Consider the following 27,869-nt stretch of genomic DNA (forward strand, 5'->3'; position numbering starts at 1 on the left):
ATTGCTGGCTACCTTAGCAGGCAGGACAAGGGTGGGAACTCTGGAAGGAGGCACTCTGAGAATTGTACCGGAAGTGGCTCTTCCACCCAGGGGCTTCTGTAAGTACAGCCTGCCTCTGAATACCAGATGCCCAAAAGCAAATGCTTAGAGATTATGTGGAAGGAGTGTGTGTACTTGGAATCGATGTTTGAGCCCTTGGCTATTAAGGATACAGCATCCTTCAAACACCAGTTCCCAAGAGGCAAGTAAACTAGGGAGAGCACCCATGTCCTGCTTTAGGGTTTTGCAAAAATTTCCAGTTGGATTTATTTAAAAAGTGATTGCTGACATAAATGGACTATTAGTCTGATCGGTAAGATTTCATCTATATTGAGGATACATCTACGCTGATTAATTTTTTTTAAAAAAAATCATACTCATCTCATAGCTGCTTTGGTTCTGATTTACAACATTCAACACGTTTAGAAATTAAAGTACTTCTTTTAGGCCTTCATACAATATACCAAAACTGCTCTGCAATATCCAGGAATATTTTTCTATGAGTATACAATCTAGTTTGGGAGAAAGGGGCATGGCAAGTTGCTGGCTGGAAGTATCGCCATTTTTTTAAAAAAATGTCAAGTGCTATTTGTTGGTGTGTGTGTTTTGTAATAATACGTATCCTTTTTGTGTGAATATCAAATCCCTGTCTAGAGTAGAGGAGGGATGGTTTACCCATGAGTACATGAGTGAGGATCAATCCCCCCCCCACCCTCCCAGGGTCTCACTTGCTGCTGCAGCTTCTACCACCATCCCCTTCTTACCAGGCAAGACCCTGAGCTTGCCCTCTTGTTCTGGTTCACTTCCCAGCTCTGCTGACATGTCACTTTCCTCATGCCCCTGCATGAGTGACAGCATAGTTACAGTACAGTGGGTCCAATGGTTGAAGGATCTGAATTACAGCTGGGTTATTTTCATGGTGTAGAGAAAGCCAGAGTCATCCTGGTATATAATTCCTCCTTTAGAACAAGATAGCAACCTGAATTCAGCAGCATGAATTTGGTTGAAATAACAGGGATTTAAACCCAGATTTTCAACCCACTGAAAGCCTGCAGCCACAAAACTATGCCAGTTTCAGTCACTGATGCCTTTGAATGTTCAAAAATGTGACACACTCCCCCCAATTACCAGTATTTAGAAGTTTAAAAATTTGGGTAGCTTCTTTAAAAAAATAGGTTCTCCCCCATTGCAAGATTGAAAAGAAATCATTTATCAACTCACTTTATTTAAGGACATGAGCAAAGTTTGGTGTCTTTTTCTTTTAGCCTCTTTTCTGCTTGTCTTTGGCTTTTAAGGAAGATGAACTGCCTTCTGTAATTGTGTGTACATTCTCCAGATTCTTGCCCTGAGCTGAACATACATTTTTCCTTTTATGTTTTCATTTTTCTTCTTGAAATAGTATTACTTCCTTCAATCAAGGTCAATTACCTTCACTCCCATTTTCAATTCTTGCCTTTTGTGGAGGATTTTCTCCCTGAAGGCTTGTCTTTGGATATTGGTTGCTGTGCCTTTATCAGTAGAGTACATTGGGTTGCATCTGCAGAAACCTGGTATCAAGATGACATATTATTAAGTGACTCACAGTCAGCTCCAAAGTAAAATTTTGCATTTAGTACTGAACAACTTGGGATTCCCAGGGGAAAAAGGCTGCCAGCCTGCTTGTATAAAATCATAGAAACCACATCTATCTGCAGTTCATTTCATCCATCAGTGGGTTGTCCATCCTATTAGAGCCTTCCTGAACTCAAGAAAATGCAAACACAAAATTTAGAAACAGAACTTGAGAAATTTACTTCTTTAGATGTATGCTCCCAATGACCGTGCTAGCTGGGCAATTCTGGGAACTGGAGTCTCAAAGTGGGGAGGGGGAATTAAAAAAGGTAGGGGGGAAGATGAGGGGAAAATCTAGCAGAACTTTTGGAATTGATCCCTTCACTAGTCTTTAGCTTTTGGAGATGTCCATTCACTTGTTCAGATATAGTGATGGGATGCTATTAAAACACAATTTTGGGAACAGGATAGAAAGTCACAGTATGCAGGAAGATGCAAACTGTGACCTGGTCACAAGTCTTCAAAGAATTGTATGAGATCTGGTCTTTGAGGAAGATGGTCTAATAGTATTAACCTGTGAGAGAACTATATCTGCATACCATAAATCAGTTTCTTTGTAGTTAAAACATTCCCTGTTGATTTTGTTTTGTTTTATTATATGAGGACTTGTGCATGTGTATTAATTTCTATAGTCTGTCAAGAAACCATTAGCATTATTCATACCACAGTTAATGGACTGGAATTTGTGGATATGGTTCAGTTTAGTGGTTTCTTTTAATAATAATAATAATAATAATAATAATAATAATAATAATAATAATTGTTATTATTATTATTTTATCCTGCTTTTCTCCCATGGGTGGGACTCAAAGCAGTGTACAAAGTTAAAAGCAGTAAAAATAAACAATATGAAATTTGTTCATGTTGTTTAAACATGAAACATAAAAATAAACAACATATTTAAACCAAATAAACAAATAACACCATATACACGATATTTAAAACCATGTTTGTTTGTTTGTTTATTAACACAGTGAGTATTCTATATCCATCATGTTTGGGATCAGAAGGATTTCAAATTTATTTTGGATTTGAGAATATTGTATATACATAATGAGATATATTGAAGATGTAAACACGAAATGCATGTTTCATACACACCGTACAGAAGATTTTGTAAGAAATAATTTTGTGTATGAAACTTTGTGTACATTGACCCACCAGGAAGCAAAGGTGTCATAATCCCAGCCACTCAATTGGACAATATCAGATTTTAGAGATTTCAGATTTCTGGATATGGGTTTGTGCCTGTTTTTGCAAGAGAATCCTTTCCACAGGGGGAAAAAAGAAGAAAGAATAGTATTGGAGACGTGAAAACATCTTGAGCCTGAATCCTGCGCAGTTGGTTTTCTGGGATCATAGAATGACTGGAAGGAAAGACAGTCAAAAGTTGTCTACTTCTTAAATGCCTTGCTTCCTTCTTTGCTGCTGCACCCACAGCCTTGGTCCTACCATCATCAACAGTTCTGCTGATAATATAGTGCATCAACAGTATTCACTCTGAATTTGTATTTCACTGCACTTTCCCAAATCCTGCCAGCATTTTTGGTTGGTTTGTATTTGATTATAAAACTGTTTGTTCCTTCCTCCCCTCTCTGAGTGAGGTGGTGCCATTTCTAAGGTCAGCAAAAGTGGCAAGTGACATCTAGGAGCTCTCTGGAGCTCTGTGACTGCTACTTCAGCAAGAAAGATGACAAAGGTAAGGGAGACTGTCCAGTCAGGCTGCAACTGGTTTGTCCCAACTGGACAGTATGAACTCTGCTTCCCCTGTTGATGTGATTCAGGGCCATGTAAACAACATAGCATATTCCAGAACTGATCCAAAGTGGAATGTTTTGGACCAGCCCAGAGGTTTTCTGTCCATGCAAATGCAACCTAGGATACCAAATTCTTCACTAATTTGTGCAAGTGAATGACTGTTAAGTTTTGGCTGCTTTGAGATGGTTTTTAACAATGGATTTTAAAGTGGATACAACAGATTTTAATGTTTGTGTATATTTATAGTTTGTTTTATGTTCCAGCATTGAATGTTTGCCGTATGTATGTTGTGCTCTGCCCTGAGTCCCCTTCCGGGTGAGAAGGGGGGAATATGAATGCTATAAATAAATAAATAAATAAATAAATAAATAAAGTGACTACTACAAGATCCAAGCATACAAATAGAAGTTCATATTGCAGTGGTAAATTAGGCATGCAGATCATGTTTCAAAGTCATTAATCTGGCAACACAAGCAATGCAAAACAAGGCATTAGTAGGTGAATGAATAAATGATGGGCTGGGAAGAGTTGAAAACACTACACAACTTGATAACCAATTGGGTAGGAGTTACCTTACTTAACCTCAAAAAGTATAGAAAGTTGCAAAAGTACTGTATAATCAGAAAGTGAGAACCACCCCCAAAAAAGTGAGGGGAAGAATTTTAAGGTTATTCAAAATGTAATTGCATCCAGTTGACCCTGAAATGAGTCATATGTCCTCTTTCTCAATTCATATGAAATCTACATTATTCTAGGTTTTTAATCACCGGCATCATTGATGTCCATTTTACAGCAAAACTGATTAGATGTGTCATTTGAATAGAAAAATATTCAAAACAAGAATTTTCATCTTTCGTCTTTTCAAATCCAGCTGCAATCTCATATGCTTTGCCTTTTAAAAAAATGAATAGTTCTGCATTTCCTGGAAAATTAGTTGAGCGTTGAGGGAATAATCTCCTTCTGGTTCTTCATATGCTGTGCTGATGAGGTGGATCCACCTGGGTGATGGGGCAAACAAACAATTAATGAATGTTTCCCTCCCTGTTGAGCCATATTCACAGCATGTAATTCCTTGATCTCAGTACTACAGGAACAAGGAGGAGGAAGTCGGCGGGTGGCTGTTTTGTCATCATTGCCATTAACTGAGCACACAACTTAAGCCCTTCAATCCTACAGGTAATATCTTGACTAAGTATGAATCTACTCTCTGGTCCCTTCATACTTAAGAGCCAGTTCCAGAACTTTGAAATAATTAGTTACTTTTTCCAGTAGCAAAAGTAAATAACACCACTATCATAACTTAATAACACAGTGTTTCTCAGCCTTCCTAATGCTGTGATCCCTTAATACAGTTCCTCATATTGGGTGACCTCCCAACCATAACATTATTTTCGTTGCTACTTCATAACTATAATTTTGCTACTGTTATGAATTGTAATTTAATATCTGATATGCAGGATGTATTTTCATTCACTGGACCTAATTTGGCACAAATACCCGATATGCCCAAATTTGAATAGTGGTGAGGTTGGAGGGGGGTGGGGGTGGTGGTGTTTATAATGATTTTGTCATTTGGAAGTTGTAGTTGCTGGGATTTATAGTTCACTTACAATCAAAAAGCATTATGAACCCCACCAACGATAGAATTGGGTCAAATTTCCCACACAGAACCCCTATGACCAACAGAAAATAATGTGTTTTCTGATGGTCTTCAGCGATCTCTCTGACACCCTCTCGCAACCCCCCAAGGGTCCCGATTCCCAAGTTGAGAAACACTGTAATAGCAAATGATACTTTTCTAGTTGCAGGAGTGTGGCCTTACAAAATTCAGTAAAATCATTGTGTAGCTGCTTGCGATAATTATGCTCAGCATTTAAATCCATACACAGAAAAAATTCCACTACTGTAAATCCCCCCCTCCCCAATGTGATTTTTCTTTCTGCCCTGAAAAATCTTTTGTCACTAATCCCACACATCAGGATTTGGATGCTATGCCTCCCAGACCATTCATTAATTTTAAATTATATGTGTGTGCATTTCCCTTGACAACCTTGTCTGGACTGATGGAGATCTTTTCCACTGCGGTTGTAAAGGTGACTGTAGTTCTCCTTGAAAGACAGGCAGAGAAGGAGTGAACACAGAGGATAATAGCAGCAACTTAGACCAAAACTGAAACTGAAGGGAGTGTAATGAGATACAAACTGAAAACAAGACTGAATTCTGGAATGCTATCAATCTACAAAGTGTGTGTGTGTTGGGGGGGGGGGGCACACCCCTTTTTAGAATAAGTATCAGACACGGAATTGTGAAAAACCTAGAGACAGTCTGTTCTGTATAACATTCTTAAAGAAACTGTATTAAGAAATAAGGTGTGTTGTTTTTGCAGTTATAGGGGTGATGATCATGTTTAATAGGTTCAGTACAAAGTCAGTATTATAACAAAAGGAGGTTCAGTAGGTCTTCGACATTTGCAGGTTCAACTTTTGTGAATGTGGTTTTGCACTGTTTTCCCACTTTCTTGGGGTTTTTGCATCCCTAACCTTGTAAACTGGATTGCATGTATGCAAAAGAAAAATCAAGAAATCTACCAGAAAGTAGAGAGGGGACTTTTTTAAAAGAAAAAAGATAAAATCAGGAGTTTATTGAAATGTTCAAATAAATGGATACATACATTTACAATCACTAATATAGGTTTAGATAATTGGGAATATTCATGGAAAAAAGGATTTAAATTTTCAATAGCAGGTTCTATCAGAGAAAACATGTATACATAATTAAAACAACATAATTAAAAATATAACACATTAAAATACATAAACAAACAGCATAAAACAAAATAAACAACTTACTTTACTTACTTAGGCGATCCCTCGTTGGACGAGTAAGATGGTCTTCCATTATGGATTTCCCTGTGGGTCCGTATGTGGCTGTGGAGCCCTATTCTTGCTCTGCATCTTCTTCCGCAGTGAGGGCATTGGTTTCCAGGTGGAAGGCGGTCCCGGTCGGGGTTGGCTTGACGCGCCTTCCTCCTGGCACATTTCTCTCTTTCACCCTCCACTCGTGCCTCCTCAAATTCTGCAACACTGCTGGTCACAGCTGTCCTCCAGCTGGAGCGCTCAAGGGCCAGGGCTTCCCAGTTCTCAGTGTCTATGCCAGAGTTTTTAAGGTTGGCTTTGAGCCCATCTTTAAATCTCTTTTCCTGTCCACCAACGTTCTGTTTTCCGTTCTTAAGTTCGGAGTAGAGCAACTGCTTTGGGAGACGGTGGTCAGGCATCCGGACAACGTGGCCAGCCCAGCGGAGTTGATGTTGAAGGACCGTCGCTTCAATGCTGGTGGTCTTTGCTTCTTCCAGCACACTGACGTTTGTCCGCTTGTCTTCCCAGGAGATTTGCAGGATTTTCCGGAGGCAGCGCTGATGGAATCGTTCCAGGAGTTGCATGTGACGTCTGTAGACAGTCCATGTCTCACAGGCATAGAGCAGGGTTGGGAGGACAATAGCTTTATAGACAAGCACCTTGGTCTTCCTACGGATGTCCTGGTCCTCAAACACTCTCTGCTTCATTCTGGAAAATGCTGCACTTGCAGAGCTCAGGCGGTGTTGTATTTCGGCGTCGATGTTGACTTTGGTGGAGAGGTGGCTGCCAAGGTAGCGGAAATGATCAACATTTTCTAATGTTACACCATTAAGCTGTATCACTGGCATTGGAGAGAGGTTGGCTGGTGCCTGCTGGAAAAGCACCTTGGTTTTTTCAATGTTCAATGACAGGCCGAGCTTCTCATATGCTTCTGCGAAGGTGTTTAGAGTGGCTTGTAGATCTTCTTCTGAATGCGCACAGACGACATTGTCATCAGCATACTGGAGTTCTATAACAGATATTGTTGTGACCTTGGTTTTGGCTTTCAGTCTGCTGAGGTTGAATAGCTTGCCATCTGTCCGATAGATGATTTCCACTCCAGTGGGAAGCTTCCCATCAACAAGGTGAAGTATCATAGCGATGAAGATGGAGAATAGAGTTGGGGCAATAACACATCCCTGTTTGACACCGGATTCCACTTTAAATGGGTCACTTTGGGAGCCACTGCTGTCCAAGACTGTTGCCATCATGTCATCATGGAGGAGCCGCAGGATGTTCACAAATTTGCTTGGGCACCCGATTTTGTAGAGGATTGTCCAGAGAGCGCTGCAATTCACTGTGTCGAATGCCTTTGCAAGGTCGATGAATGCCATGTACAGAGGTTGGTTTTGTTCCCTGCATTTTTCTTGGAGCTGTCGTGCAGTGAAGATCATGTCCACGGTTCCTCTGGAGGGGCGGAAGCCGTTCTGGGATTCTGGGAGGGTGTCTTCTGAGAGGGGCAGAAGGCGGTTTGCAAGGATTCTTGCGAGGATTTTCCCAGCGGAGGTTAGAAGGGAGATACCTCGATAGTTTCCGCAGTCTGTTCTTTCCCCTTTTTTGAAGAGGGTGATGATGGTGGCGTCCTTGAAATCTGCTGGAATTTTCTCGGTCACCCACACTTTTTCTATGAGCTGGTGGAGTTGGTGTGTCAGCTCAGGTCCTCCCTCTTTAAAGATTTCAGCAGGGATCCCATCTGGTCCACTGGCTTTGTTATTCTTCTGTTGGCTGATGGCATTGCTGACTTCTTCCAAACTAGGCAGTGCTGCAAGCTCATCCCTGGTTTGTTGTTGTGGGATTTGTGAGAGGACCTCTTCGGCCACATTGGAGCTGCGGTTCAGGAGGCTTTGGTAGTGTTCCTTCCAACGTAGTGCAATTGAGTTTTGGTCCTTCAGGAGTTTGGTTCCATCTGATGAGCGTAGAGGCTCATAATAAACTAAAAAGCAAACATCAAAACAACCAATGAACCTGCAATAGTGGTCAGTTTTTCTGGGCATGGGTAGGTGGACCGGTGCAAAACAATTGTGAGGATAGGGGTGAAGGACAAAGTGTGTAGTTAATTAGCAGCAGTAGGATAGAGGGCAATATAAGATAGAGCATTATACCTTTCGATACAGAACAATAGTAAAGTGCAAGGGGAAAGAGGGAAATAATACTTGTGTTTTGATTGTTGAATCTTGGAAATTGTATGTGGTTGTTTTTTCCCCCCCTCATATATCACAATGAAAAGAAATATACAAAAATCTTGGGGGGGATGTTATTGTGGCTTGACTCGATAACAGTGGGAGTGCCAATTTGTGAATCGTGGCTTTGAGAAAAATGAAGATGGGTCCTATGTAATAGTTTTCACGGCTGTTTGTCTTTTTTGGTCCCATATACCTGCCACTTTAAATTGCATTATATGGCAGTACAGACTCATATAATACAGATTGAACTGCATTGAACTGGATTGTATGAGTCTCCACTGCCATCTAATCCAGTTCAATCTGCATTATAATGGCAATGTAGATGGGGCCTTCCAAAAGTCATGAGATTTTCCAGGAGCAGGAAGACCTGCCAAGCATTAGCAGTCTGTCTGTCTGCCTGGTAGGAGCTAGGGCTTGGAGATAACTGAATTATTATTTATTATTTTATTTATACCTCACTTTCTCTCTCTACAAAAGAAACTCAAAGCTTCATTCAGGTCCTCTGTCAAGTCTGTAAGCTTTTCTTTCACCATAACAAAAGTCAAGTGGTGTGGTGAAAGAAGCAGAATAACTTTTAAGACAAATAACGAGAAGAATAACATTACTTTTAGGACAAAGAAACACACCTAAAATCCATCCTGTGGTTGTTAGGGAGAAAGGATTCCATTTGTAGTGATTGTTCCTAAACTGGATGCATTAAAAACAATTAGGAAAAAAAATCATAGAGGTTAGAGCCCTCAAAAGTTATAGAATGAATAAATATAAGCTCCAATATCTTAATACCACTTGCAAAAAGCATGAGATGAAGTTGCATACATATCTTGCCGGGAGCTTTCAGTTGGCTGTTAAATAATACTAAGTTGGTTTCATGTTGTATTAGATAGGCCTTTACTCTAGTCCAGCATGGGTCTCCTTATACTCTTGTCATTCTTCAGCAGGTCAGTATGGCCATTCTGAGAAATAATGTTCTAAAATTTTGCAACACCAGTATAAAAGGAAACAGGGAGTAAAGTGACATAAGAAATGTCAGTATGTCCTGATTCTATTGAAAAACTGAAATCAAAATGTAACTATAAGGCCAAACCTGTGAGTCCTCTTTTTGGTAAGAAGTGTCTTTTGTCAATAACTATTAAGTGTGCAATGTCAATATCACTGTCCCACATTTAGCCTTTGAATTGACATTAAAAAAGATCTGGGAAGCAAAACATTGCTTGTAAGTAGTGGCGTATTACAGAAGTAGTGGTGAAATATTTTATCTGTTCCTTGTAGAGGTACCCCATAATAGATTGATTTGGTGGAAATCATTAGTTGGAAAAGTGTTAAACCCCTGAAATAGACAGTTTGGGAACCGTTCATTCTCCACAATTGTGGATCATCACCTGCATAATGCCCCTTTGAGAAACAGCTCCACCATTACCTTTTGCTCATGGAAGAGGGAAGATTTGCAGTATGTTGTGTTCCTTTCTATCTCATGCACTTTCTGAGGTCCTTCCTTCCTCCCTCCCTCCCTCCCTTCTCTGTGTTGTGTGCGCCATGTATCACCTTCTCCTCCCCTTCTTCTTTCCCTACCTACTTCCTTCCTCCTTCCAACATGGGGAATGAAGAAAGAACCCCCAGACACCTCCTTCCCTCTTCCTCTCCTTCTTTCCCGACTTCCTTCTACCAACACAGGGAAGGAGAGAGAAAGAGAGAGAGAGAGAGAGAGAGAGAGAGAGAGGAGGAGGAGGAGGAGGAGGAGGATCGCTGGAATAGCAGTAAAGGGAAATCCCCCAGATGCCTCCTTCCCTCCTTCTTCTCCTTTAGTTTACCCCAAGGACCATCTAGTCCAACCCCCTTCTTTCTGCCATGTAGCAAAAGCACAATCAAAGCACCCCTGACAGATGGCCATCCTGTTTCTGAATAATAATAATAATAATAATAATAATAATAATAATAAATGTTCCTAGTTTGCAAGTGTTGTTTCCTGTTCAATTGTGTAGTCCTTACTTTGGAAGTAGTTGTTGTGCTCCAGAAACTTCATTTTTGTGCCCACAAGATATTTAATAATTGAGAAACTAGAGCAAAATGTGCTATAGCAGGATGTCCCTCCTGCAAACACACAATTTTTGCAGTTTAATAAACTTTTCCCATGTGTTTATGACAGAACCAATTAGGAAATGACATTTATAGACCATGAACAAAAATCATAGTCCAGGAGAGGAGGTGTTTCTTTTCACAAATAAAACAGGGAGGGACAGTGGGTGGGAACAACTCTTCACAATGTGATGGTAAATCAAGTGAGAACTCCTGAATAAAATGGATAGTTTGCTAGAATCATAGAATCATAGAATCAAAGAGTTGGAAGAGACCTCATGGGCCATCCAGTCCAACCCCCTGCCAAGAAGCAGGAATATTGCATTCAAATCACCCCTGACAAATGGCCATCCAGCCTCTGCTTAAAAGCTTCCAAAGAAGGAGCCTCCACCACACTCCGGGGCAGAGAGTTCCACTGCTGAACGGCTCTCACAGTCAGGAAGTTCTTCCTAATGTTCAGATGGAATCTCCTCTCTTGTAGTTTGAAGCCATTGTTCCGCGTCCTAGTCTCCAAGGAAGCAGAAAACAAGCTTGCTCCCTCCTCCCTGTGGCTTCCTCTCACATATTTATACATGGCTATCATATCTCCTCTCAGCCTTCTCTTCTTCAGGCTAAACATGCCCAGTTTCCTAAGCCGCTCCTCATAGGGTTTGTTCTCCAGACCCTTGATCATTTTAGTCGCCCTCCTCTGGACACATTCCAGCTTGTCAATATCTCTCTTGAATTGTGGTGCCCAGAATTGGACACAATATTCCAGATGTGGTCTAACCAAAGCAGAATAGAGGGGTAGCATTACTTCCCTTGATCTAGACACTATGCTCCTATTGATGCAGGCCAAAATCCCATTGGCTTTTTTTGCCGCCACATCGCATTGTTGGCTCGTGTTTAACTTGTTGTCCACGAGGACTCCAAGATCTTTTTCACACGTACTGCTCTCGAGCCAGGCGTCCCCCATTCTGTATCTTTGCATTTCATTTTTTCTGCCAAAGTGGAGTATCTTGCATTTGTCACTGTTGAACTTCATTTTGTTAGTTTTGGCCCATCTCTCTAATCTGTCAAGATCGTTTTGAATCCTGCTCCTGTCCTCTGGACTATTGGCTATCCCTCCCAATTTGGTGTCATCTGCAAACTTGATGATCCTGCCTTCTAGCCCTTCATCTATGTCATTAATAAAGATGTTGAACAGGACCGGGCCCAGGACGGAACCCTGCGGCACTCCGCTCGTCACTTCTTTCCAAGATGAAGAGGAAGCATTAGTGAGCACTCTCTGTGTTCGTCCACTTAACCAATTACAGATCCACCTCACCGTAGTTTTGCCTAGCCCACATTGGACTAGTTTCCTTGCCAGAAGGTCATGGGGGACCTTGTCGAAGGCCTTACTGAAATGCAGGTACGCTACATCCACAGCATTCCCCGCATCTACCCAGCTTGTAGCTCTATCGAAGAAAGAGATCAGATTAGTCTGGCATGACTTGTTTTTGATAAATCCATGTTGACTATTAGCGATGACTGCATTTGTTTCTAAGTGTTTGCAGACCGCTTCCTTAACAATCTTTTCCAGAATCTTGCCCGGTATCGACGTGAGGCTGACCGGACGGTAGTTGTTTGGGTCGTCCTTTTTTCCCTTCTTGAAGATTGGGACCACATTGGCCCTCCTCCAATCTGCTGGAACTTCTCCCGTTCTCCAAGAACTCTCAAAGATGGTTACCAATGGTTCCGAAATGACTTCCGCTAGTTCCTTCAATACTCTTGGGTGTAGTTGATCTGGCCCTGGGGACTTGAACTCATTAAGAGCGGCCAGGTATTCCTGGACGACTTCTTTCCCAATTTGGGGTTGGATGTCCTCCAATCCCTCATCCACTCCATCTTGCTGAGGTTGAAGACTCTCTTTTTGTGAGAAGACCGAGGCAAAGAAGGCATTAAGTAGTTCTGCCTTTTCCCTATCCCCTGTCAGCATTGCCCCATCTTCTCCTCGAAGAGGTCCTATCGCCTCCTTGTTTTTCCTTTTTCTACTGACATAAGAATAGAAGCCCTTTTTATTGTTTTTAATGTCCCTGGCAAGTCTGAGCTCGTTTTTTGCTTTAGCTTTGCGGACCTTTTCCCTACAGGTGTTGGCTATTTGTTTGAATTATTCTTTGGTGATTTCTCCCTTTTTCCACTTCTTGTGCATGTCTCTTTTGTGTCTCAGCACAGTTAGAAGTTCTTTGGACATCCATTCTGGCTTCTTTGCACTTGTCCTATTTTTTCTCTTTGTTGGCACGGTTTGCAATTGCGCCTTGAGTATTTCACTCTTGAGAAATTCCCATCCATCCGTAGCTCCCTTGTCTTTTAGTATCTGTGTCCACGGAATGCTGCTCAGCGTTTCCTTCATTTTTTGGAAATCAGCTCTCCTAAAGTCCAAAATGCGGGTTTGACTTGTCTTAGTTTCGGCCTTCCTTTGTACCTCAAATTGCAGGAGCACATGGTCACTTGCCCCTAAGGATCCTACCACTTCGACCGCATCGATCAGGTCCTCCGCATTTGTTAGGATGAGATCAAGAGTAGCCAATCCCCTTGTTGCCTCTTCTACCTTCTGGACCATGAAATTGTCTGCAAGGCAAGCGAGGAATTTGTTGGACCTTGTACTCTTGGCCGAGTTTGTTTTCCAGCAAATATCGGGATAGTTGAAATCGCCCATGACTACTACATCTCTTTTCTGTGCCTGTTTGGTCAACTGTTGGCAGAAGACTTCATCAAGATCTTCCTCCTGGCTTGGGGGTCTGTAGTAGATGCCTACAACGACATCTTTTTGAGTCCCAGTTCCCTTGATTCTTATCCAGATGATTTCAAGCTGGTTTCCCAGATTGCTGTCTTGAATTTCTTCTGCAGCATAAGAGTTTTTGACATATAAGGCTACTCCGCCTCCTCTCCCCTTTGTTCGGTTTCTGTGAAAGAGGTTATACCCCTCGATATCTACATTCCAGCGATAGGAGTCATCCCACCAGGTTTCAGTGATGGCTATGATATCATATTTTTGGTGTTGTGCTAGAAGTTGGAGTTCGTCTTGTTTATTTCCCATGCTCTGTGCATTAGTGTAAAGACATGTGAGCCCCTGGGATCTTCCCTTGAGCTGTTTAATTGGGATTATTGTGCTTTTGGTACTTGGTCCTTGTTGTGTTTGTGCAGCCCTCCGTTTAGCCTTCTGGCGATTCCCAGACATTATGGGAAAAGTAGTGTTCGCAAGGCTGTTGTCCCCCTCCCCCGGTGGACCTAGTTTAAAGTGCGTCTAATGAGGTTTGCGAGTCTGTGAGCAAAAAGGTGTTTTCCTACTTGTGTGAGATGCACCCCATCCCTTGCCAGTAGGCCATCCTCCTGGAATAGCAGGCCATGGTCGAGGAAGCCAAAGCGTTCCTCCTGACACCATTTTCTAAGCCAGTCATTGACCTGTACTATTTTTCTGGCTCTTGTGGGTCCGTGTCTTACAACAGGGAGGAGGGATGAAAAGACCACCTGTACATTACATTCTTTTAGCATTGCTCCTAGAGCTCGAAAATCATTTGTGATCTTTTGAAACGTATGCCTTGCAGTATCATTGGTTCCTACATGAATCAACATGAGGGGAGGACGGTGGTAGGGCTTGAGGAGCCTGGTGAGCCTCTGAGTGATATGGTGTATTTTTGCCCCCGGTAGGCAGCATATTTCTCGAGCCATCCCATCTGGTCTGGAAATGACAGCTTCCGTTCCTCTAAGGAGGGAGTCACCTACTACCAAGACCTGTTTACTTTCAGGAATGACAGGGCCCCTTTTGTGCAATGTAGTGTGTAGGTCTCCAGAAAAGTGATCCTGTTGGTGTGAATTGTGTAGGTGAAAAGTGTTGTCCTCCTCCTCGACATCCCCGGTGCATTCGTCAAGGACAATCCATTGAGATTCGTCCAAGAGCCTATGGTTCTCCTGTATGTGTTCCTGTTGCTCCTGGTCTATGGTTGGGGATGGTACACCTGCACGATTGTGCAAGTGTGAATGTTGTGAAGTGTTGTCCCAGTCAGGGCTATCCCCTGCACACTGATCAAGGATGAGCCACTGATCAGTATCTAAGCCATTCTGGTCTTCCCCAATATGTTGTGTTTCTTGGTCAGGTGCTAGTTGTGTGAGAATTTGGAATCTATTGTGTAACTGCAGCTGAGCGGAAGTATTCTGAGGAGGCTTCCGGGTCCTATGTGTCCTTCTAAGGGTGACATTTCTCCAAGCCTGAGGGTTGTCCACATCTGAGGTGCTGTTCTGTTGAGCCTCCCCGTAATGTTGGTGTGATATGGGCTGCGTGTCTAGGCCAGTGTGGTGTGTGGTGTCTAAGAACAGCTCAAGTTCCTGAATGTCCTTAAGGGTCTTAATCCGGTCCTCGAGTTGTCGTATCCTGTGTTCCATGCGAGTGATCTGTGTACACTTGGGGCAGATGTAATTGAGTAATTGTAGTGTGAAAAAGCTGAACATGCCACAGCTTGTGCATGAGATGGGAAGTTTTCGTGTTTGTTCCATCTGGAGGTTGCTAATGACCTCCTCTTGGTGTGTGTTTGATGTTGTTGTCTGTATGCAGGGGTGAAAGTATAGGTTACTGAGTGTACGAGTTTATATAGCATAACCAGGAAGCCCCGCCTCTCAGACAAGGCAGTTAATTTTTAAACTCAGGAAGCCCCTCCCCTCAAACAGAGCAGTTAATTTTTAAACTCAGGAAGCCCCGCCTCTCAAAGAAAGCAGCGCTGAAAGCTGTTAAATTTAAACAAAGCTTACCCTGAAGCAGAAGGAAACAAAATGGGTTCCTGCTTCCTCAACTTCTGTGGAAAGCCCAGCTGCCCCTTGGGTTCAGACACTGGTTTATATAGGATAACCAGGAAGCCCCACCTCTCAGACAAGGCAGTTAATTTTTAAACTCAGGAAGCCCCTCCCCTCAAACAGAGCAGTTAATTTTTAAACTCAGGAAGCCCTGCCTCTCAAAGAAAGCAGCGCTGAAAGCTGTTAAATTTAAACAAAGCTTACCCTGAAGCAGAAGGGAACAAAATGGGTTCCTGCTTCCTCAACTTCTGTGGAAAGCCCAGCTGCCCCTTGGGTTCAGACACTGGTTTATATAGGATAACCAGGAAGCCCCGCCTCTCAGACAAGGCAGTTAATTTTTAAACTCAGGAAGCCCCTCCCCTCAAACAGAGCAGTTAATTTTTAAACTCAGGAAGCCCCGCCTCTCAAAGAAAGCAGCGCTGAAAGCTGTTAAATTTAAACAAAGCTTACCCTGAAGCAGAAGGAAACAAAATGGGTTCCTGCTTCTTCAACTTCTGTGGAAAGCCCAGCTGCCCCTTGGGTTCAGACACTGGTTTATATAGGATAACCAGGAAGCCCCACCTCTCAGACAAGGCAGTTAATTTTTAAACTCAGGAAGCCCCTCCCCTCAAACAGAGCAGTTAGTTTTTAAACTCAGGAAGCCCTGCCTCTCAAAGAAAGCAGCGCTGAAAGCTGTTAAATTTAAACAAAGCTTACCCTGAAGCAGAAGGAAACAAAATGGGTTCCTGCTTCCTCAACTTCTGTGGAAAGCCCAGCTAGTGTGTGAAGGAGTTAAGAAAATCATCAATTTAATTTCAAAAGAGTATGCCTGAGCTGTATGACAATCTAATCTTCCAAACACTTGACATGTTCAGTGGGATGAAGTAGAGAGAGACGAGACCCATCAGGAATTACCTGGCTTACCCAAAGCTTGGAAGAGTTCTTTTTTTTCAGGTCTTCCAGAATATCCAAACCAACTATGCTGTTTCAAGGATTCTGTAAAACATAATCTAAACATTAACTTTTCCGAGCATTGCCTGTCCTAGACTTTTTGTTTTGTCATGCTTTTTAATGCATATGCTTAGTTTACAACAGATATGATATGTGAATCACATCATATCTTGATTAATATGCAGGCTTTATAGCAGACCTTTCATAAGAGGATTTTGGTGTTTGCCATTTTTATATAAATAATCAGTGGCCATAAAGAGGGAAAATGTAAAGAAATTGGCTTTGATCCTGAACAGCATGTGATCATTGTGCTTTTCATTCCCTTTTTATCTACTCCCAGCTGCTTCCTTTTGGAAACGTGGCCCAACTTTGTTCTTTAGAACCCCTGCTAATAGCTATTTACCTGCTGAAACATTCAGCCACTGCTTGGCCTACCAGTCAAAGAGCTTCTGGCATCATTCATCCCTTTTAACAGAAGTGAGTCTGTCTGCATGTAGCATGCCACCACAACTTTTACCAGACTGTAACATGCAGAGCAAGCATGGCCCAGTGGATTAGGACATTGGGAACCAGGGTTCAAATCCTCATTCATCCATGGAAAACCACTGGGCAAAGGCTATCCCCACACCATCGAGCAAATTCTGCAAAGAAAACTGTATGATGAGTTCACTTTAGGATCTCCATAAGTTAGAAATGATACTTAGGGCTTACCTTCTCACATAACTCAGGCAGATACCACATATCCTCAAGTTGTACAAACTAAAGTGACTTCATTTTAGGATTGCCAAATATCAAAATCAGCTTGAACCTTAAGTTTTTGTGTGTCGTATCCAGATGGAAGGGGAGGTTGCAAATTCTCCAATTTAAGCTGACTACAAGAACATCTTTGCATCACTGTATCTTTGCATTCAAGAAAAACATGGGACATCATTGTGATATGCTGGTGTGGACTGCTCCAATGCATGTGCGCATTTTAAAATCTCAAAACAACTGATGAGGGCTGTAAACAGATGGAGCCAAGGATACACAGGTGGCTAAATGGAAACACAAATGCAAAGCAATTCCCATGAGAACTTTCCTCAACCATTCCTTTGTTCTGATGTTTATGAAATTAAACAGAGATTGATGCAGACAGACAAACATGAATTAATATGCAAGCATGTGCTCAGAATCCTTACTCTTATCTCTCTTCTGTTTCCAAGTAGAAATGTATATGCTCTCCACTGGCAGCCAATAATCAACTCCACCTCTTAGTCTTAACTTTAAAGGAGCAAGGTAAGATGCTGAACCACATTGAGGGATACCAACCAGCACTGGTGTATGAATATACCTAGTTGCATCACCTGATGTGATGTTTTCTAGATGGGTATTCAACTGTCTTGAATCAAATGCTGGAAGAAATAAATTATATAAATAAAAATTGTGGTGTCCTTTTAACGTCATTCAACCCATGGATCATGTCAACCTAGTGTTCTTTTAGGTAATGTGACTGTGTGAGGAGAAAACTGTTTAGAAAAGATGGTTCATTTCCATTTTAAACATGATAATCTGAAGAGTGCTGAAGTATCATGTATAATTATAGCTGATGCTGAATAATTCTGTTATATAATAAAAAGAGGAGCCTGTAAAATTAGATTATAGCTTATTATTATTGCCCACCACTCCAGCAACTTTTGGACAGTGTTACCAATGTAACAGCCATTTCCTTTTCTCGTGTTACTTGGCAGGATAAATATATCTATAAATAAATATGATCATGATGATTCCCGTCACTGTTTATTATTTCCATATCAGTCACAACTGTAGCAGGTTAAATTGCTCATCTTTATTTTTTTAAAAGTCACTTGGCAAAGAACATGGGCTCAAATCCAATGTTGATGAAAGTTTGTGGGAAATGTTTCACGAAGAGGCATTTCTACCCAAACAGATAGCAGTAAGTGACTAATAGATGACCAAAAATGGTAAATATATTGGTTTTAAAGCAAAACAAGTGGAATTATCACTAGAAGTCAAAATGTCTAAAGTGTAGCTATCATACTTTGGAGACAGCATTATAAGATACAACTCACTGAAAAATATGACAAGATTGGAAAAGCTAAACAACAAGAGAAAAAGAGGGAGTGCAAGCATATTGACTCAATAAAGGAAAACTCATGCCTGACTTTAACAGACTAAATGGGCTGTTACTAACAGACTCATTTGGACGTTGCTCATTTGTTCTGCCCCCACGATATCTTAACTACTTGGAAGGTGAACTGATTGTGCAGGGAACAGATTGGAGACTATATAGTTGAATCAAACAAGAATTTATTACCTGACAATAATTTTAGAGTTTCTCTCCTCCTGAGTCTCACTACAAAGTTTTTATGAGGAGAGGTAAAGTCTTTAAGAGATAGACACAGTTCTGGCCGAACTGAGGCTCTTGACTGTTTTTCTTTTTATTGTCTCTTTCTTGTATGGTGTTCAACTGTCTTTAAGATGATCTCAATATTTAACTCTGACTGGACTTGAACACAGCTACGACTGGACTTGAATACTTCTCCGACTGAACGTACTATTTGTAGACCTTCCAGCCTTTCTCTCTCTTCACCTTCCAGTCAGGAAAAGACTGACTCTTCCAAGAATCAGTGCCTTGCCTGAGACTCCGCCTCTGAGGGGATTCTTAAAGGGGAATGGTGACAGACACTTCAAATGCAAAGAGGCTGTCTAGACTGACCCCGCCCCCCAAAACTACACACAAAATATTAATCCCTCTAATTAAAAAGCCATAGTTAGGGGTTAACAGTGAGGGTCTTCATGAGGCATAACATCAATCATAGAAATTTTTTTGTATATCTCACAACATAGTTGCATCTCCATTTGGGGTTGATTTGCCCTTCCTTCCTTCTTTATCCAAAAACAAGGCAGTTTACAAACTATAAAAAGGAAGTCGCTGAAGCTCCACTCTTCTCTCCTTTTTCCTTCCTTTGAGGGTAGGCAGTTTTAAAATCCTGAAATGCAGGAATCTGGGACTTGGCTCTTCCCTGCTTCCTCCTTAGGACTCCATTACAGGTTACAACTGCCTTGCCTCAGAAGAAGTGGTGAGAAGAATGAAGCCTCAGGCCCCTTCTACACTGTCCCTATATCCCAGGATCTGATCTCAGGTTATCTGATTTGAACTGGATTATAGGACTTCCCACTGCTATATAATCTGAGATAAGCAAATAGTCTGGGATCAGAACCTGGGATATAGGGCAGTGTAGAAGGGGCCTTAGAGACTTCTATTTCATAGTTTCTAATCTTCTTTGCCTTCAGAGAAAGAAGGGAGAATCAAATCCAAATGGCTCTACAGTTTTATTATTAAAAAACAAACACAAACAAAAACAGAGCTGTTTGAGGCTGGACCATCCTTCCGCTTATAAGGCATTTTACTAAAAACTGACCAAACCAGGGAATCAAGAAACCTCACCTAACAGTTGCACCCCCTTTTTTGATAAAAAGAGAAAAAAGTGTGACTATTATGCAATTTAATATGGTATGTAGTTACAGGTATATCAGCTGCACTGGCTACCGATTGAGTACCGTATTACTTTCAAGGTGCTGGTATTAACCTTTAAGGCCTTATATGGTCTGGGGCCGGCGTACCTGAGGGCCCGCTTATCCCCCTACCAACCCCAGAGATTACTTTGGTCCGAAGACCAAAATTTGCTTGAAGTCCCCAACATCCGGACTTATAATCTGTCCTCTACTAGGCAGAGGGCCTTCTTCATTGTAGCCCCTTATTTATGGAATGCCTTGCCACTTGAAACCCGATCTATCAGAGACCTACTTGCTTTTCGGAAAGCCTGTAAAACCTTTCTCTTCCGACAAGCTTTTGAGGGGCAAATAACTCGGGACTATGTCTGTTCTTGTTTTTATTGTATTCTAAAGTTAATTGTATTGTTTTAATCTACTGCTGTAAACCACTCCGAGCCAAATTGGGAGTAGCGGTATACAAGTCAAATAAATAAATAAATAAATAAATAAATAAATTGTAGCCTCTAGAAGGTGCAATGATGTCACTACCATAGTTATCTTCCTTATGTGTGGTACTTCACAGGAGCCATATCATATAGGTAGGCATCTCTCAAACTGTGGCCCTCCAGCTGTTTAGGCCTCCAATCCCCAGAATTCCTGACCATAAACAAGCTGGTTAAATGTAGACCTAAACAGCTGGATTACTGCAGCTTATGGATGTCTGCTATAAGGGCTGGAGGAACTCTGTTTTTTCAACCAGGGTGGGAATCGTGCTGTTCTCAAGATGTTCTTAGACTGTCGCTTTCAGCATTCCTCACCACTGGCCATTCTGAGATTTGCAGTCCAAAAAACCACATATCTCTAACTGGCCCAATTTGGGAAGGACCTTCATTACACTAGAGAATGAATCCACTTTAAATCCAGTTTCTATGAACCCCAGAATTCTGCAGGAGGCAGCAACTGGATTTAAAGTGGATTCATTCTCTAGTGTGATTAAGTATCACCTTTCTCACTTTCTCCGTTACTTCAAAAACATCCCAGTTTCTGTATTGTCGAAGGCTTTCATGGCTGGAATCACTGGGTTGTTGTAGGTTTTTCCGGGCTATATGGCCATGTTCTGGAGGCAATTTTTCTCCTGACATTAGATGACATATATGCAGACGAAACGTCAGGAGAAAAATTGCCTCCAGAACATGGCCATATTGCCCGGAAAAACCTACAACAACCCATCCCAGTTTCTCTTTCCTCTCCTCATTTCCCCCTTTTGTCCTTGGCTTACTTCAGAGGTTGTAGGCTAGCTTCAAAGTGTAGGAGTAATTTGCAGTAATTTAACTAAGACCAATAATTTTCCCAGTAGGCCAAGGCAAAATTAAATTGCTACAGCCCCTTTAGCTTGTGTGTTCTATCTATTTCATAACTTTGGCCATCTTGCTGTTGTTTGGCCATAGATGTCCAGATGTCTGTGAAACATTGGAGGGTACACAACAACTGGAACACACATTGTTACCATCCCTGCTTTCAAGGTGTGATTACAATGATAACTCCCTAAAACAATGCCATTTCATCTCCCCTGTACTTTTAAGGACTGAATTGACAACCACCCAGCAGACAGAGTTGAAAAGTCAATCTGTTGCTACTATAAGGGCAATCTAGACAAAGTTCCTCTGAGAGCTTGTCTCCCCTACTGCCTTGACAAGAGCAGTGATAGATAAAATATATACATGATGACTATAAAAACATTAAAAATATTGGGTTTTTTGTTCTCATAAAGTAACTGCCTCTAGTTGGAGGACTGTCTAAAATGTCTCACTGCTTGTGAGAAAATGAAACCTTATACTGGTCACTGGGGCATACAGTTTATGTAATCCCTTTGGCTTCAGTGAAGTCATTTGATTTCAGTTTGCTTATTATGACGATGGTACAGCAACAAAGGAGGTTAGGGAGGGTGGAAATCTCATTAACAATGGTATAATAGTACCTAATTTGTGCAAAGTGGTGTCTGAGTGATTGTAAATTAGATTACCATACTAAATTACTTACTAACTGGAAATATTTCCTGCAGAGTGCCACCTATCAGTTCTACAAGGGGAGGGGGATGCCACTTCTTATCATCCCCATTTCAAATGCTTCCTTAAGAAATGTTATCTTGGAAGTGTTTCATACAAGAAAAAAGCAGACTCTTCTGGGACAGTGTGTTTCTTTGTGTGCTAAATTCTATATTTACTCCAATGTGAACTTCTTTTCATTTCCAATTACATGCATGCGGTATTTGCATTTATGCTGCATTACATTATATCATCGCATATCTTGGACTGGAATCCATTGGACCTCAGTAAGCAGGCATGGAGTATGTCATTATATTAACATTTTAAAGGGGAGGTGCCCACTTTTCTAGCACCCGATATGGCCCTGCAGAACTCTGGGAAATGTAGTGTAGGGTGGGGCCTTTGGAATTCTCATCCAGAAAAATCCTTGGCTTGCCTAAACTACATTTCCCAGAATACTGCAATAGGGCAATAGCAAAGCAGTCATATCTGCTTTAGAACCATTAATCTGATATCGTCCATAGGCATATACACACATATAGATACATACAAACAGACAAAGGGGGCTATTCTACACTAGTGACCTCATCACATTAAGGATGGAATTCACCACACAATGTGGCGAATTTGGTGGGCCCCGGCATGAGTTGTGGGGTACCATGCACCCCACACCTCCCAACTTCCCCCCTCACCCCATCCCATGGGAACAAGGACCCTCTTCCTGTCTCCCCCCTTCTTGTTGTCTACCACACTCCTACTTCACTCACGGCATGGATCCCCGCCAGAAGTAGATCGACGTTGACAATATATTTGGGGTGCTGATTCAGAAAATTGCATTGGCTGCATTACATCAGCTCTATTTTCAAAGATATGCTTATCATGATTTTTTAAATAGACAAACATATGGCAACTGGTAATAATAAGAACAACAACACTTTATTTATATTCTGCCCTTCTCACCCTGAAGGGGACTCAAGGCAGATCACAGTACATATACTTGGCAAACATTCAATGCCACTTTGTATAGACAATACACAGACAGACAGACAAACAGAAGGAGGTGGTTTATTTCGACTCAGCATCCAGCTGTTTTGGATGCCATGGAAGGTTGGGCTTGAGTCCAGGAAGGGGGGGCTGTTGCTCTCATCTCTATGACGAAGAGCCATCAGGACTTCTTCCTTCCTTTTGGTCACCCAGCATTCTCTGATCTTCTTTCTTTATGGCGTTGTAAAACACCTCCCCTGCTTTTTAGCGGTACCTAATTTCTCTAATTACAGCTAAAGCTGTTTTCAAATTGCTGAAGTAAACAATGAGCTAGGGTGACATTTGGCAGCTCACACCAACCCGGAGTTCAAACTTGCAACCATTTGGTTGATAGATCTTACAATTCCTGACGATTTACCAGCTGCGCTAAACCTCCAGCCCCGGTAGATGGCATATGTTCTGTATCTCATAAACTAATGCTGATAGGGGGAAACTGGTGCCATTTTTAGAATCAACCGGTCAAAATATAACCAGAAACAGGACTAACATTAGGGGCATCAAAATATGTGTTGGCCACTGTATCAACACTTTTCTCACTTATATATACATACATAAGTAACAAAACACATATCTCTAAAATGTATCAAGTAGTATAGCAGAAAGTCTTCATTTCAGAAGGAGGAATTTCCTTAAAGAATTTCCAATGAACAAAAATCAACAGTCTAAAAAGCCATCTGTGTTGACGGAGGCAAAGTTCAAGGGCCTAAACTGAAATCTGCAATGAAATCTCTCTTTGGAGAAAAGTGTAATTGTCAATCAATGATCTCCTGGCTTGTGATCAGTAAGTATATACAGTGTCACTCAGGCCTCTCCCTCCATGGCTCACAGGAAAATCTTTCCACTTAGATTTTGTCTTTGCAGTGACAGTTTTGTGGCAGCTAACCTTCAGGAAGTCGAACCCAATTCTTCTTCACCATCAATAGAATGGTCATTTGTGTCAAAATTAAAAAGCTCTATACAGTTGTTCCTCCACATTTACAGTTTTGGTTTTTGTAGATTTGATTTATCCATGAATGATGAAGATTAGATCCTTTCAATTTCACCCGAGAATGTCTGATATCTTGTTTAGTCAATGTCACAATCAACTAATCAGACAAGACAATGTACTCAGTTTTACAACAGGATAATAAATGAACTTGCTTTATTAGGCCGCTTGCGAGTTAAATGTACTTTTGGATTGGATGTGATGAATTGGCTTTGAAACAGGATATAATAGAGAAAAGAAGGGCATCCTCAACAGTTCATATATCTTCTGCAATAACAATTCTTTCTATGATTGCAGTTGGATTTCTTTCCACGTCTATAAAGGCATTTGACTGCTGTTTCTGTCTTTCTTTCACTCCTTAATAGATTTTGCATGGTAAGAAAAAGATGAACAAAGTGGTGTGAAAATATGGATAGTTATAACTGATTTATGGTGTCATCTGGACTTCCTTTAAAATTGTGTGAAGGAAGCATGGTGATAGCACATCTTCTTATGCAAGCACCACCATCCCTTATGCTGTTTGTATTGACAGTGTGCTGTATGCTTTCTTTTCTCTTTCTGTTGTTTAATTGATTTAAATGTATAAAATGTATTACTATGTTCTTGCTTGTTTCCTGCATGCAGGGTATACACACACAGACGTTTTTACATCTGGATGTTTTTTTTCACATCATACTTTAATATTAATGTTGTGTTTATTGATTTCCATATATAGCAACCTTATACAATAATTTTCTTGCAAGATTTATTCAAAAGAGGATTGTTGTTTCCTTCCTCTGGGGCTGAGAGTGTGTGTCCATGACTAAGTGAGCCTTTGAACTTTGTCTCTCATCCTAGTCATCATAGGTGACCCCTCATGGTTGAGTGTGATTGCCTTCCAAATGTAAGGTCTTAGTGGTGGATCCATAGGTGACTTTAGAGACCTATTCTTCATCTGAATGTTCTTCCACCATGAGGACATTGGTTTCCAGATGGAAGGCAACAAGAGTTGGCTTGATACGGCTTCCTTTTGACATGTTTCTTATTTTCTATTTTTTATTTGAGAGTGTAGTAACTGCTTTGGGAGACAGTGATCAGACATTCGGACAACAAGGTGGGGGGATAATCATTCCAGTGCTGCTGGTTTTTGCTTCTTCCACCATACTTATATTTGTCTGCCTACCTTCCCAAGAGATTTACAAGATTTGTCAGAGGCAACGCTGATGGAATTGTTCCAGAAGTTGAGTGTGACATCTGAAATATTCCATGTTTTGCAAGCGTATAGAAGGGTTGGGAAGACAATAGCTTTATAAACAAGTATCTTGGTATCCCTATGATTCCTGATCCTCAAATATTCTCTGCTTCATTCAGAAAAATGTTGCACTTGCAGAGCTCAGGCAGTGTTGTATTTCAGTGTTGATGTTGATTTTTATGGAGAAGTGGCTGCCAAGATAGTGGAAATGGTCAACATTTTCTAACGTTACATCATTAAACAGTGTATCTGGCATTGCAGAGGGATTGACTGGTGCCTGCTGAAAGAACACTTTGGTTTTCTTAATGTTCAGTGAGAAGCCAAGCTTTTCATACGCTTCTGCAAAGGTATTCAGAGTAGCTTTAGGTCTTCTTCTGAATAAGCACAGACTACATTATCACCAGAATATTGGAGTTCTGTAACAGATGTTGTTGTGACCTTGGTTTTGGCTTTCAATCTGCTGAGGTTAAATAGCTTGTCGTCTGTCTAATAGATGATTTCCATGATGATAGGAAGCTTTCCATCAACAAGGTGCAGTATCATAGCGATGAAGATGGAGAATAAGGTTGGGCAATAACACATTCCTATTTGACACTTGATTCCACCTTAAATGGGTCACTTTGGGTGCCATTGCTTTCCAAGACTGTTGCCATCATGTCATCATGTAGTAGCTGCAGAATGTTCACAAATTTGTCTGGTTATCAGATTTTTTGGAGAATGGTCCAGGGAGCACTGCGATTTACTGTGTTGAATGCTTTTGCAATCCTAGTCCAGCATACAAACTACCACTGTTCAATGGTGATATAAATTTGGGAAAGTAGAGGAGAGAATCCTTATTTAGTATGAGCCAGAAGAGATTAAGCAGAGTTATAATCTCTCTTCTTGACCACATTGCCCTCTCCTTCACTCAATGTGTGACTCATTCTGAAAAAATATATCTGAAGCTGACCTTATATCTTTAAGTGCTAACTAATCTGTGCAGAGCCCTCTCCCTTATCACAGTATATGTGAAAGGGCTGCTTTAGTGAGGGGATTCTGTCACGTAGCTGTCTTCAGAAGGTGGAGTCAGCTTTAATTTAATCTTGGAGATTGTCTAGTTATCCTTGCGGATTTTAGCATATCTGAATCTTTTTGGATTCACAAAAAGGATAGGAGGCCAAATGTTTTTTCACACAAAAATGCTATGAACTCTTTATATACAAAAAAAAAACAAACCCTTATTTGTCACTGAAGCAAATACAAACACTTATGTTTATTCTCCTTGCTTCTCATGAGCATGTTTTGTATTGGTTGTGAAATGTATCTAGGCCTGTATCTACATAACACAGTTTCATACCACTTCAACTATCCTTGCTCTATTTTAATGTATTTCTAGGATTTGTAATGAGGTATATAAAAATGAGCACCTGTCTACATTATGGAATTAAGCTGTATTTTATCCTCAAATCCCTGGAATTCATTGTTACTGTATGAATAACTCTCTTATTTCAGAGAGTTAGAATCATAGAGTTGAATGAAATCAAAAGGGCCACCCAGTCCAACCTCCTGCCATGCAGAAACACACAAGCAATGCAGCAACGTCTGTAGGATCTACATGCAGAAATATTGGTACACTGGCATACTAGACCATCCCTCTCACTCCATCCCATCCCATAAGAGCTTCCTTATTGATCTCAATACCAGGGACTATTCAATAGACATTTTTCTGCATGTCAAGATAACGATTGCTAGGGCAGGCAAATTTTAGACTTACCAGATTTATCCTGTGAGCACAGGCTCACTCCAATGATTTTGTTTAGAACCAAAACTGCAACTTGTACTCTGATTCATCCATGTGTTCATCCTTTTCTCCCCCACCCACACAACCATGATAAGATTCCCTCCTTCCCTTCTGCTTCCAGATAACTTGACTGGGCTCTATTCCTACCTAGGCCACATTCCAGTGATGTCTCTTAGGAGCTGGCAGCTCTAACAGAATCCAGAAATGTTTGCTGAAATCTTCACAGAACTGCCAAGTAACTCACAAGCCTTTAATCTAAACAATTTCCATCTTTATTTAACTGAACACATGCAGTGCTTCTATATTGTTTATAAAATACAGATTTAGCTAATCTGGGGTTATTTTTGGATAGACTAAACTGGTTTAACACTTTTGATTAATCCTATTAAAATACTCTTTATTCTTTTGATATTCTAAACTTGCTGTACCCGGCCACACGTTGCTGTGGCCCAGTCTGGTGAAATGGAAAAGAGAGAAAAGAGAAAGAGCTGGTTTCTAATATATGTGATTTCACAATGCTTATAAGTATGCAATATTTTTTATTGTTCCATTGTCTGTGCAGATATAGAGATTGTCTGGTTTGCTGACTCTAGAACACGCAACATGTAATTGTCCATGTGAGAACCAATCTGTGTCCAGATGTAAACCCACCATTCTAAAGACTCACAAGCTATACTAACTTATGTAGTATAGATTGTGTTGTTTTGATGCCCAGCAGATGGTGCTGTTTTTGGAAGAAAGCATATTTTGACCTGTCACAGGCGTGACATCTATATAGTAGGCATGTGAAAACATAAAAACATACACCTATTCAAATACTACATTGTGTCAAAATTTCAAAGCAGTCGGTGAAGTATTTTGGGAGATTTCAGGTTTAGAGCAAATGAACATTTACATGTTTATTTATATAGATACTGGTCTGAATAATAATAATAATAATAATAATAATAATAATAATAATAATGAAAAGTTGACAGGGAGAAGACCTGGTTATG

The 27,869-nt window shown here is 40.9% G+C and overlaps 1 long non-coding RNA gene across 1 annotated transcript; it reads right to left on the reverse strand.

Annotated features, from left to right (window-relative positions):
* Positions 1 to 2,597: 2,597 nt before the first annotated feature.
* Positions 2,598 to 27,031, reverse strand: LOC137096486 (uncharacterized). Its single transcript, XR_010909486.1, has 4 exons — positions 26,848 to 27,031; positions 16,259 to 16,339; positions 9,112 to 9,172; positions 2,598 to 4,406 (listed from the first exon to the last, which is right to left on the reverse strand). It is a non-coding gene; the product is annotated as an uncharacterized lncRNA (long non-coding RNA).
* Positions 27,032 to 27,869: the final 838 nt, after the last annotated feature.

Source organism: Anolis sagrei, chromosome 1, assembly GCF_037176765.1.
Source record: "Anolis sagrei isolate rAnoSag1 chromosome 1, rAnoSag1.mat, whole genome shotgun sequence".
In the NCBI taxonomy this organism is placed as follows: domain Eukaryota; kingdom Metazoa; phylum Chordata; class Lepidosauria; order Squamata; family Dactyloidae; genus Anolis; species Anolis sagrei.